This window comes from Lissotriton helveticus, chromosome 6, assembly GCF_964261635.1.
Source record: "Lissotriton helveticus chromosome 6, aLisHel1.1, whole genome shotgun sequence".
NCBI lineage: Eukaryota > Metazoa > Chordata > Amphibia > Caudata > Salamandridae > Lissotriton > Lissotriton helveticus.
The window spans coordinates 789,246,438-789,260,912 of record NC_136067.1 but is presented as its reverse complement, the minus strand read 5'-3'; positions in this window follow the sequence as shown (position 1 = coordinate 789,260,912).

Here is a 14,475-nt window from a genome sequence, read left to right as displayed (position 1 = left end):
ATGTTTTGGTGTGAAATGCTCTTGGAAGCAAAGGATACACTAGCGTTGCAAGGATGAGGAGCAAAAGATCCCTCTGTAACAGAAGGTAGCTATGAAGGTCGTACACCTACATCTTCAGGAGCTGTAAAACGGATTACTAATGATCTTGTCGGTACACCAGGTATAAGATAGTTCCTGATTTCAGGTACCACCAGCTATGTGTTCTTCAGAGCAGCAGCACTAGGAATAGGTACTAGGTAGAACTAACTGTTGCCTTTCTAAACATTTTAACCTTGTCTCTAACATTTCAGACGTCCCAGCCCTTTGTTATAATTGTCACCTACGTTTTTCCTTTTTATGTTCTTTTGATGTTTCGATGAGTGAACTCTTAGAAAATGGGTGCAAGTTAATTGTCACCACTCAATTGACAATAGAACGAATGTGACAATTATTTTTGTAAACTCTTTTTTTGCTATTGAATTTGTGTTCCATGATACTGAAGTATTTCTGAGATATTTAAAAAAATATGTAAATAAAGTGTGTTTTTCGCCATAGGTATTACTAAGTAACCACTTCTGTGTATGTTCCCACTGTGCGCATGCGGAGTAACTCTGGGGCAGCGTTCATCAAGCACAGCGGATAGACTTTAAATGCAGTGAACAATGTGTACTGATGAACAGTGTTCCTGCAAACGGTGAACAGGCTGAAAGCTCGACAAGCATCCGGAGGTCAAATTGATAGACATTTTAAGGGCTATTTAATTAATTTACGTGGGCGAGTTTCAAATATATTTTACATCTTTTCTTGCTGTAAAATATATCTTTTCATTAAACACATCATTACTTTTATGACCCTGGCAATCCATCTTCTGTGTTTTTTAGCAACATTTTGAATAAATCAGCCACAGACACAAACATCTCTATTGACGGGTTTCTGTATGAACATGGGCAATAGCTAAAGGGGAAAAACTTGAAATATGACTTTATGGAGTATCATAAAGGCTAAATCGTTGGCAAACATTACAGCAAAGACAATTTGCTTGCATTCAGCACAACTCCAGCATAGAGCAGACTGACGTGAAACATCTATGCATGGGACATAACAATTTAAATGAAATTCACTCTGCATTCTTATTGTCTCGCGCTTCTTTCTGTTATAGCCAAAATGTGTCAAGAGTGAGCACACTAAAAACAGGATACTTTTCCACGAGTTGGACTGACAGAAATGTCTTAAACTTTTGAACAGTCTTTAATACGGCTGTAATAAAATTCGGGACGCCGGGTGTAGAAAAGCAGGCGTTTATTCCAATCACAACGGTTCCACGTATTTACCTTTAAGAAACCTTATTTTAGCGGCATGCAGATTGGATGAATGGCGCAGACGGGCACACTTTAGTACTGTTAGACCTGGCATCTTTTGGCATGTTTCCTCTGTCTTTTTGCTTTCCGGCCTCCTGCTTTTAACTCTGTTTTTGCTGGTTTAGTGTCTCTGCGCGCTTTCTCACTTCTGTCCAGTGTTAAAGTGCAAGTGCTCCTATTGTAAATTGGATTTTGGATTATTTTATCAATTGTAGGTAGATGATTGTCTCCAGTTAAGGAGATGCAGTAGACATTGTCTAGTAAAAATCATTCTGAGGTCAATGCATAACTAGCTGAAATGTTAATTCGTCTTTTATCATCGCTGTAATAATATTAAACATCCTGATCATTCAGCAAAATACATTTACGGGGCAGATTTACAAAAGCATTTATGAGTTCAGGGAGTAGTACCAGAGGAGTACTCTTTAAAGCACACGTATATGCCTTTGTGAATTGGACCCCAATGTCCACCTTATTAGTAAAGGTCCAGAAGTCACCGTCCTTTCAATTTCTGCTAACTACTTATGAATGGTCCCTGGATATTCCCATTTTAGATTTTTCAAACTCCAAAACGCCTTTCGGATTGGGCTCCATTGAAGTAACTTATGCAGCTTTAACAATGAGCATTACTGTTACAGAAATATTGTATTCACATAAGAAAAGGTGAAAGGCGGAATCAGAGCACTCAAAATGATGTGACCTACAGCCACGGATTTCAGCAGCAGTCAATCTAACCAGTGATCTGTCTTCCCAAAATAGCCAGGGTGTCAGTTCTGATCTTAGTTTGCGAGGGTATATAGGAAAATGTCTTGGAGCTTAGAATTGGTGTGCTCCTCTGGCTGCTTACCTTGAAAGAAGGACGGGAGCATCAGGAACCTTTCCTCCGTGCACTACAGCAACTATTTCTCTCTGTGCACTGCTCTTCAAAGGGATTACCTGAGAAGATTGTCTAAAAACAAGCCCTATCTCAATTCATTGTTACTGAACATAAATCCTTTGAAGTTTTAATTCAAATGTCTAGTCCCTCAGGGTGAATCCTTCAAACTCAAAGCCTCACAGTTAATAAGGTGCAGTGTGGTTGCTCACATGATACACAGCAACACTCTACTACACCGCTTGACACAAACATGTTATCAGGCTTTTTGTACTGAAGGTGATGACAGCCTAGAGCAGGGTGGCACAGAGTTGCCTAATAAAAGCCGTGATCCATACTCTGACCATCATGACACTAACCCTTACTGTTTCTCTAACCCGACATCTCCATACCTAGCCCTCCTTAATCCTTACCCTAAGTCTAATTTAAATACATTTCCTTAATGTTCTTTAAGTGACATACATTTCAGGAAATAATAATGTAAACATTAAAAGCAAATGATAAATGAGTTAGTATTGGATGATTGAGTAAGACATGCACTGCTGTTCAAGCCCTCGTACACTCACACCTGGATGGTGGTAATGCACTGCTCCATTGCCTTCCAGACTCTTCACTGATACCACTTAATGGCATGCTACATATTGCTGGAAAAAAATAAGGTGTCAAGGGAGGTTATTCGATTAGAATCTAAATAAACATTAGACTATTAATTCCAAAGTTTGGCAGCTTTATTCAGCTTAAAAGCTGAATAAAGGTGCCAAACTTTGGAATTAATAGTTTAAGGTTTATTTAGATTCTAATTGAATAACCTCCTTCGACACCTTATTTTTTTCCCAATTTACTGGTGGTCCAGTCCAGGGAGTTACGGACCCAAGCCTTGCTTGATCTCACCATGCTACACATTGTAGCACAACATTTCCATGGACGGATGAGAACTTTGGACTTACATATAGGGACTGTTCCCCTTGCTGTCCGACACCATCTTCAAAATCAGCTGCATCATTTATAGAGTCACCATGATCACTAATCATGCTTAGCTTGTATGCAAACTCACCATCCCCGGTTACATTAAAAAATAGTAACAATCCAACCACCAGCTATGTCTCCTATCACTCGTCGACTGTGTGATTGGCTTTGACCCCGTATAGCATTGCACTAAATTTCAGTTTGGTTTTTCCAATAAAATATTACCATGTACATACATAAATAATACACAGATACATTTTTGATAACCACCTTCAAGAAAAAAGTCAAATCACTGCTAGTTGCAAAATACCTACTGAACCACTCTGAGCACACTTTGTCATGACCTTATCACTGACAATGTCTAATCTTCTCAAATCTGTTTTTGCAAACCACGAAGAATAGATGTGTGAAATAGAAATGTAAGGATATGACTCTCTTTTGCAGACCTTCTAGGCCACCCACTACCATTGATTAACTTATACTTTATTTGCCTCAGGCATCTAGAACACTTGCTTATTTTTGCATGCTCTCTGTAAACACCATTGTCCAATGACTATTGTGTCGTGTTCATGTACCCCACTCTGATACACATGAGTCATGTTCACACTTACTAAAACTCTCTATAAATAAATATAAGATCTGAGTGCGGTGTATCCTCTGGGATAGAGGGTGGTGGTCTTCAAGGAGTCTCTTGAAGCCAAAGAGATTGCACTTGAAGTCAGCATCTTGTCAATATACGCATGATTTCACTCTACTATTAGATTATTTGTAGTGAACCCTATTGTTGCTGACCCTTAAACATGAGTAGATATAAGTCTATAGCTGAAGCGATTAATGCAACATAATTGTAGTGTCATGGACCTCAGAGACTAACAAATGATGAAGGCAAATGAGGATAATATGTGTTTATTTGGAACAAGTAAGCACACTAAGTCTGAGGTAAAAGTGGTATCCTGAAATAAATTTACAACCCATGTAGGAGCTAATAAAAAAGGGCCATCAATCAACACTTCACAATCATCATCTTTACTATCCTGCATTTGTTTAACACCTTGTTACATTCAAAAGAATCAATGTAAGTATACGAAAGTCAAAACAAACTATACAATGTAAAAAGACTGCATTTAAAGTAGAAGATAAACGAAAAGTAATACTAAAGAAACTTTCTTTTTTATCACATGACTAAGTGTATATAGAATGACTATGTTTTTAAGGAATCCAGAGAACTATGGGGACCTATTTTAACTAGAGTTTCAGCACAGATGCTGAAAGTACAATTCCCCAGTCCTGGTCTGTGTCAATAATCATCCCCATTTTTAAAAGAAGGTGGCAAATCGGATCCTAAATGCTACTGCCCCATTTCCCTCCTGGACTTTTCTGTAAAATTGATGAGCAGGGGTTTGTTACAGAGACTGGAGGAATGGGCCTGGGAACATTCTATTCTTTCCCCAGCCCAATATGGGCCCATGAGGAGCCTGAGAACAACAGAACAATGCCATAATTTAGACCTGTTTGGTGGAAATATACTAGGGCTAAGCAGGGTATGTGTATCTCTGCTTTAGAGATCCTAGAAGTGTGTTTGACCTTATTAATTATCATTTAATCCTAGGGTCAACCATGACTAGCCTAGGTGCTCCCATGGTGATTATTTGTTTCTTGGCTTGCCTCTGTGAGAATCTATTGAGCAAAGTTTATATGGTCCACAGTACAAATGCTCACCTTATTTTAGTGCAGGAAAGGGTATTAGACCGGGATGCGTACTAGACCCTTTATTGTTTTCCCTTGTTATCAATGGAGTGCATGAATGTACCCCTCATTTCTGGGCGGCCTATTATGCAGATGATGCCGTATTGACATCTAGGTCCCCCCCAAGGGATTGTAGAAGATGATGGTAGCCCTCGGGGAGTTTATGGCATCTAAATATATGGTAATCAATCAATCAAAGACTTTCACAATTAAATGCGGGAAACAACCAAATAAATGTAGCCCGTTTTATATCGAAGGCTCCCTAATTAACAGAGTGAATAGATTTTGCTATCTGGCGGTCCAGTTTACAAGTAATGGGCGCAACAGATTGCAACAGCTAAACTGAAAATAAACAGGAATTGTGAGGGGAATTTTAGTTTGTCATCCAAACTGAGGCAGCGCCCATCAAAGAAATGATTGATATTTACAAGGCTGAAGTATTACCTGCTTCCATATTCGGGGCCAGACTGCAGGGGTATACTATTAGCAAATCTCTTCAAGTCAAAGAAAACACCTTTTTGAAACAGTTTCTCTGTTTGCCTGATTCAGCCCAATTCCTGATTGTGCATAAAGAGGTGAGGTTGTTTTATCAGGATGATTTTCTTTTAATGAAACCGATGTTGCTTTGGCTCTCCATCTGGATGAAAGAAGAAACTTGCTTTACCAAATTGATTATAATTGATTGTTTAAAACTGGATTATGCTTTTTGCATTACATGGCTGGCCTAAATAGTTTCCAAGTTTAAGTCTATGTTTAATTTGGCAGTGGGGAGGAGCCATCCCAGGTATTAGCATTAACCAAGATTCACATTAAGGTAACTTTTCTTCTGCATAGGTCTGAAGCTAGACTTTGTGTAGAGACAAAGAAAACAATGGTTGCTTTTTATATGTCCTTGGAGGTAAGGGAGGGCTGTCAGGAGTATTTAATGCGTGTTAAAAACAACCAACATCGGTATGTCCTAACTAGACTTGGATGTGGTATGGTGCATCATTTGGTTGCATTTCTGAAGATGAATGCTTATGCCCCTGAAAAAAACCCTTGTCCCTGTAATGGAATGAGTAAGCACAGCACACAGCACAATATTTTATTCTGTAAGTTTTATACGGAGATGTGATGTTAACATTCACTACCCCTGTTATTGTGTAGAATATAAGAAACTATAAAGATGCACTGACATTTCTGCTTACACTAAACGATCATTTTCTGTGTTTTAGTTTTGCCCTTTTTATTTTAAAAGCTATTTATTCAAGGAAATGTATTGTGTTAGATTCTGTCCGGGGCTTATGATTGTAATGTGATGATATCTTAAAGGATTCTATTTTATTATTAATTATATTGCTTGAATTGTCTCATAATTGTATGTACTTTTAAGGCAGTTTCTACTTGCAGAATAAAGTTATTGAAATTGAAATTGACCATGAAGTGTGTTTTAAGTATAACTATGTAAGGACTGCATACAAAGCGATACAAAAGGGGATGATGGACCGAGCGTTTGAGCAAATCAAACACTCACCCCCAGTCAGCTGATCTGGGTTTAATCCATCACCATTCTTTAGCTCACTCAGCCACCCCAGTTCAGACATGGCCATATGCAAATCAGTCTGACCCTGTGCCTCATGGGAACAGTCCAGCCCGAACTGCCAAGCCATGTCTTCCCTGGACCGGAATCAAGCTTCCCAGGACCGGTTTCTGGCATTTCAGCCGTCTTCAGCCGGGCTTGCTTGCATCCAGTGCCAAAGTGAGCAAGGGACTCACGTCTGAGCATACCCTGCCACCTTATGGCGAACAAAGCGGTACAAAAGGGGGTGGTGATGGACGGAGCATCTGAACCAATCAAACACTCATACCCAGTCAACAGATGCCAGATTAATGGAACCTTAAACTATGTTTTCAAAGAACTTCACTAGTACTCTTCATTGCCATTTTTAATGCAGTCAAATACACTCAATCTGACATGAATTATATAACCCTAATATGCTACTGACAAAACGCATTTTTCACTTAGCTTCTTCCACCGATATCTGTTCCTAAAAGCGGACTTATTGATACAGAAATGAGATTCAACTGGAAAAGACGAACTGGTTTGCACCAAGATATTTTATAATGGAAATTCTACTTTAGGTTTGAGTATTCTAGAATGAGGGGCGCATTTTCATTTAAGGAGACTGGTTGCATATGTTCTTGCAATATTTTAGCTGCCTTCTGGAATAAAATGTTCATGGCAATTAGCTGCAGAATTCAAAAAGCTATCTCCTTAGCCCCAATCATCCCTGTATTTGGCTTATTAGATCTTTTGCGGATATCAGCCATCGGCTCAGAATTTGATCTTTACAGCTATGCTGCTAGTCTGCTAACTGATAGTGATGCTTTAGAAAATAGTTACAAGGCCAGCATAAGAGGAAAAACAGCCACTTGTGGAACAAATGGGGAAGCTGTTCTCATCAGGATTCATCCAGTGTCAATTGCCACTATAATTTTATAAGTACAGAGAGAAGCCAGCAGGAAGAACATTGTCAGATCAAAACATTCACTGTCACTTTAACGGATTTTGAGGGTGTCCCACAAAAGTATATTTAAATTGTGTTTAATGCTAAGAGGTGATTGATGTACTAGAAATGTTTTGCCTTTGTTGATTTATTCCACCAAGCAGTATGATTTCCTTGATCTTTGTAATGAGAAAGGACTTTTCTATAATAAAAAAGCGATGTGAAAAACAGTGACAGGGTGCGGATTCTAACTCAGATTTTCCTCTTACCAATCTCTAGAAACCGCTTGACACAAACATGTTATCAGGCTTTTTGTACTGAAGGTGATGACAGCCTAGAGCAGGGTGGCACAGAGTTGCCTAATAAAAGCAGTGATCCATACTCTGACCATCATGACACTAACCCTTACTGTTTCTCTAACCCCACATCTCCATACATAGCCCTCCTTAATCCTTACCCTAAGTCTAATTTAAATACATTTCCTTAATGTTCTTTAAGTGACATACATTTCAGGAAATAATAATGTAAACATTAAAAGCAAATGATAAATGAGTTAGGATTGGATGATTGAGTAAGACATGCAATGCTGTTCAAGCCCTCGTACACTCACACCTGGATGGTGGTAATGCACTGCTCCATTGCCTTCCAGACTCTTCACTGATACCACTTAATGGCATGCTACATATTGCTGGAAAAAAAATAAGGTGTCAAGGGAGGTTATTCGATTAGAATCTAAATAAACATTAGACTATTAATTCCAAAGTTTGGCAGCTTTATTCAGCTTAAAAGCTGAATAAAGGTGCCAAACTTTGGAATTAATAGTTTAAGGTTTATTTAGATTCTAATTGAATAACCTCCTTCGACACCTTATTTTTTTTCCAATTTACTGGTGGTCCAGTCCAGGGAGTTACGGACCCAAGCCTTGCTTGATCTCACCATGCTACACATTGTAGCACAACATTTCCATGGACGGATGAGAACTTTGGGCTTACATATAGGGACTGTTCCCCTTGCTGTCCGACACCATATTCAAAATCAGCTGCATCATTTATAGAGTCACCATGATCACTAATCATGCTTAGCTTGTATGCAAACTCACCATCCCCGGTTACATTAAAAAATAGTAACAATCCAACCACCAGCTATGTCTCCTATCACTCGTCGACTGTGTGATTGGCTTTGACCCCGTATAGCATTGCACTAAATTTCAGTTTGGTTTTTCCAATAAAATATTACCATGTACATACATAAATAATACACAGATACATTTTTGATAACCACCTTCAAGAAAAAAGTCAAATCCCTGCTAGTTGCAAAATACCTACTGAACCACTCTGAGCACACTTTGTCATGACCTTATCACTGACAATGTCTAATCTTCTCAAATCTGTTTTTGCAAACCACGAAGAATAGATGTGTGAAATAGAAATTTAAGGATATGACTCTCTTTTGCAGACCTTCTAGGCCACCCACTACCATTGATTAACTTATACTTTATTTGCCTCAGGCATCTAGAACACTTGCTTATTTTTGCATGCTCTCTGTAAACACCATCGTCCAATGACTATTGTGTAGTGTTCCTGTACCCCACTCTGATACACATGAGTCATGTTCACACTTACTAAAACTCTCTATAAATAAATATAAGATCTGAGTGCGCTGTATCCTCTGGGATAGAGGGTGGTGGTCTTCAAGGAGTCTCTTGAAGCCAAAGAGATTGCACTTGAAGTCAGCATCTTGTCAATATACGCATGATTTCACTCTACTATTAGATTGTTTGTAGTGAACCCTATTGTTGCTGACCCTTAAACATGAGTAGATATAAGTCTAAAGCTGAAGCGATTAATGCAACATAATTGTAGTGTCATGGACCTCAGAGACTAACAAATGATGAAGGTAAATGAGGATAATATGTGTTTATTTGGAACAAGTCAGCACACTAAGTCTGAGGTAAAAGTGGTATCCTGAAATAAATTTACAACCCATGTAGGAGCTAATAAAAAAGGGCCATCAATCAACACTTCACAATCATCATCTTTACTATCCTGCATTTGTTTAACACCTTGTTACATTCAAAAGAATCAATGCAAGTATACGAAAGTCAAAACAAACTATACAATGTAAAAAGACTGCATTTAAAGTAGAAGATAAACGAAAAGTAATACTAAAGAAACTTTCTTTCTTTATCACATGACTAAGTGTATATAGAATGACTATGTTTTTAAGGAATCCAGAGAACTATGGGTACCTATTTTAACTAGAGTTTCAGCACAGATGCTGAAAGTACAATTCCCCAGTCCTGGTCTGTGTCAATAATCATCCCCATTTTTAAAAGAAGATGGCAACTCAGATCCTAAATGCTACTGCCCCATTTCCCTCCTGGACTTTTCTGTAAAATTGATGAGCAGGGGTTTGTTACAGAGACTGGAGGAATGGGCCTGGGAACATTCTATTCTTTCCCCAGCCCAATATGGGCTCATGAGGAGCCTGAGAACAACAGAACAATGCCATAATTTAGACCTGTTTGGTGGAAATATACTAGGGCTAAGCAGGGTATGTGTATCTCTGCTTTAGAGATCTTAGAAGTGTGTTTGACCTTATTAATTATCATTTAATCCTAGGGTCAACCATGACTAGCCTAGGTGCTCCCATGGTGATTATTTGTTTCTTGGCTTGCCTCTGTGAGAATCTATTGAGCAAAGTTTATATGGTCCACAGTACAAATGCTCACCTTATTTTAGTGCAGGAAAGGGTATTAGACCGGGATGCGTACTAGACCCTTTATTGTTTTCCCTTGTTATCAATGGAGTGCATGAATGTACCCCTCATTTCTGGGCGGCCTATTACGCAGATGATGCCGTATTGACATCTAGGTCCCCCAAGGGATTGTAGAAGATGATGGTAGCCCTCGGGGAGTTTATGGCATCTAAATATATGGTAATCAATCAATCAAAGACTTTCACAATTAAATGCGGGAAACAACCAAATAAATGTAGCCCGTTTTATATCGAAGGCTCCCTAATTAACAGAGTGAATAGATTTTGCTATCTGGCGGTCCAGTTTGCAAGTAATGGGCGCAACAGATTGCAACTGCTAAACTGAAAATAAACAGGAATTGTGAGGGGAATTTTAGTTTGTCATCCAAACTGAGGCAGCGCCCATTAAAGAAATGATTGATATTTACAAGGCTGAAGTATTACCTGCTTCCATATTCAGGGCCAGACTGCAGTGGTATACTATTAGCAAATCTCTTCAAGTCAAAGAAAACACCTTTTTGAAACAGTTTCTCTGTTTGCCTGATTCAGCCCAATTCCTGATTGTGCATAAAGAGGTGGGGTTGTTTTATCAGGATGATTTTCTTTTAATGAAACCGATGTTGCTTTGACTCTCCATCTGGATGAAAGAAGAATCTAGCTTTACCAAATTGATTGTAATTGATTGTTTAAAACTGGATTATGCTTTTCGCATTACATGGCTGGCCTAAATAGTTTCCAAGTTTAAGTCTATGTTTAATTTGGCAGTGGGGAGGAGCCATCCCAGGTATTAGCATTAACCAAGATTCACATTAAGCCAAGTCCAGATGGGGAGAGAAAAAGGTTTGACCAATACAATTAGCACGTTCAACGGCCTCAAACAAGGATGTCTCTTAGCACCGATTTTATTTTCTCTGTATCTTAATGATCTTCCACTTTATTTGCAACAAAGCTCTAGCTTGCCCCCTAAGATCGCCACACAAAGCATTCATGCTTTATTATATGCCGATGACATAGTCATGTTGGATTTAACGCCCTTTGGATTACAATGCCTTCTTGATAGCTTACACAAATATTCGAAAGACAACTTTTTACTACCCAACCTAAACAAAACAAAAGTGGTCGCATTCACCACTAAGAAAAAGAAAGTAAAGTACCGATGGAAGCTGGGAGAAGAATACATAGAAGAGGTTGAGGAATATACATACTTAGGTAGGATCTTTTCAAGGAACCTGAAAAACCTCAAACAAATTAATCACCTAAAAATCAAATCAGACCTTCACGCCGGTGCTCTATTGAGACTGTATTCCAATACAGGGAATAGACATTTTTCCACACTATTAAAGGTGTACAGAGCAAAAATACCCCCGGTCTTATCGTACGCCACTGAACACATTGCCATCAAACAGTGGTCCTATATGGATCTAAAAGAAGGAAAAATATTAAAGAAAATTTTGAAAGTCTCAACAGCAACACCGGTGCAAGCGCTAAGACTTGAATTTTCGATCACCAGCGCATATGCAACAGCGGTAGCTAGCATAATTAGGTGGGCCTATAACATCCTTCATGCTAAAGAAGGTACACTACGATTCTTACTAAAGATTGAGTCTTTCGACGAAAAAGCTTCATATTCAATATTCCGAAGCAACATGACAGTGGCATTCCAACTAGCCAATATTACTTCTGATCTTCTGTTGTCTTGGACACCATCACAACTTAAACTTTTCTTAAAATGTTTTACCCCTAAACTGAGCTTTGATCTAGATTTTTCCCACTGCAGTAAACTATCTCTGTATAAACCATTCACTGAACTATTGGAATACAACCAAGAACATCCATATTTAGGGTATTCTCTCACCCATGGCGCCAGGAGAACAATTGCAATGATGCGCCTGGGTATTCTGCCAGTGTTAACTTTTACTTGCAGATGGTTTGTGGATAGATCCCCGTTATGTCCTCTCTGTCATGGGGGAAACCAGACCATAGAGCATCTTTTATTCATATGCCCTTCTGCAAATGTAGTAACTGCAAGATCAAGATATTTAGACACTATGGAGAAGTGTGGCTCAGTGGTTAGAGGCGGCAGACCCGGAAGCTGAGATCAGCCGTGGACCAGGGTTCGATTCCCCGCCTCAGAGGGTCTCGGGCTCAAAAATTCCACGGACTCGACAATTCTCGCTCCGGTGCCTACTCGACTCACGGGGTCACACTCTGCGACTCTGGGCAATAGCTTGCTTAATCTCCACTTCGGCCCCTCGCGGCGGGATGCCTGGCTTTCACCTTGTGAATACCCTGCCGGGGTATCTCTCACAGGGGAATACCAGGACGGGTTCCCTAAGCAAGCGCCTTGAGACCCCTGGGTGAAACGTGCGCTATATAAATCGAAATACATTTACATTTACATTTACATATATCGCAACTGTAAAATAATTACTGCAACAGATTTTGTAACTGCATGCAAACACCCCCCTAATGAATTTGTTTGCTACAATCTCTACACATTTTTAAAACCTCTTTTATTATTATATTGAATTGTATCGAAAATTTCTGTTTTATAAATTGTGGTCCTCAGTTGAGTACCTAATCAATAAAAACCTTTTTGACTTTGACATTAAGCTAACTTTTCTTCTGCATAGGTCTGAAGCTAGACTTTGTGTAGAGACAAAGAAAACAATGGTTGCTTTTTATATGTCCTTGGAGGTAAGGGAGGGCTGTCAGGAGTATTTAATGCGTGTTAAAAACAACCAACATCGGTATGTCCTAACTAGACTTGGATGTGGTATGGTGCATCATTTGGTTGCATTTCTGAAGATGAATGCTTATGCCCCTGACAAAACCCCTTGTCCCTGTAATGGAATGAGTAAGCACAGCACACAGCCCAATATTTTATTCTGTAAGTTTTATACGGAGATGTGATGTTAACATTCACTACCCCTGTTATTGTGTAGAATATAAGAAACTATAAAGATGCACTGACATTTCTGCTTACACTAAACGATCATTTTCTGTGTTTTAGTTTTGCCCTTTTTATTTTAAAAGCTATTTATTCAAGGAAATGTATTGTGTTAGATTCTGTCCGGGGCTTATGATTGTAATGTGATGATATCTTAAAGGATTCTATTTTATTACTAATTATATTGCTTGAATTGTCTCATAATTGTATGTACTTTTAAGGCAGTTTCTACTTGCAGAATAAAGTTATTGAAATTGAAATTGACCATGAAGTGTGTTTTAAGTATAACTATGTAAGGACTGCATACAAAGCGATACAAAAGGGGATGATGGACCGAGCGTTTGAGCAAATCAAACACTCACCCCCAGTCAGCTGATCTGGGTTTAATCCATCACCATTCTTTAGCTCACTCAGGCACCCCAGTTCAGACATGGCCATATGCAAATCAGTCTGACCCTGTGCCTCATGGGAACAGTCCAGCCCGAACTGCCAAGCCATGTCTTCCCTGGACCGGAATCAAGCTTCCCAGGACCGGTTTCTGGCATTTCAGCCGTCTTCAGCCGGGCTTGCTTGCATCCAGTGCCAAAGTGAGCAAGGGACTCACGTCTGAGCATACCCTGCCACCTTATGGTAAACAAAACGGTACGAAAGGGGGTGGTGATGGACGGAGCATCTGAACCAATCAAACACTCATACCCAGTCAACAGATGCCAGATTAATGGAACCTTAAACTATGTTTTCAAAGAACTTCACTAGTACTCTTCATTGCCATTTTTAATGCAGTCAAATACACTCAATCTGACATGAATTATATAACCCTAATATGCTACTGACAAAATGCATTTTTCACTTAGCTTCTTCCACAGATATCTGTGCCTAAAAGCGGACTAATTGATACAGAAATGAGTTTAAACTGGAAAAGACGAACTGGTTTGCACCAAGATATTTTATAATGGAAATTCTACTTTAGGTTTGAGTATTCTAGAATGAGGGGCGCATTTTCATTTAAGGAGACTGGTTGCATATGTTCTTGCAATATTTTAGCTGCCTTCTGGAATAAAATGTTCATGGCAATTAGCTGCAGAATTCAAAAAGCTATCTCCTTAGCCCCAATCATCCCTGTATTTGGCTTATTAGATCTTTTGCGGATATCAGCCATTGGCTCAGAATTTGATCTTTACAGCTATGCTGCTAGTCTGCTAACTGATAGTGATGCTTTAGAAAATAGTTACAAGGCCAGCATAAGAGGAAAAACAGCCACTTGTGGAACAAATGTGGAAGCTGTTCTCATCAGGATTCATCCAGTTTCAATTGCCACTATAATTTTATAAGTACAGAGAGAAGCCAGCAGGAAGAACAT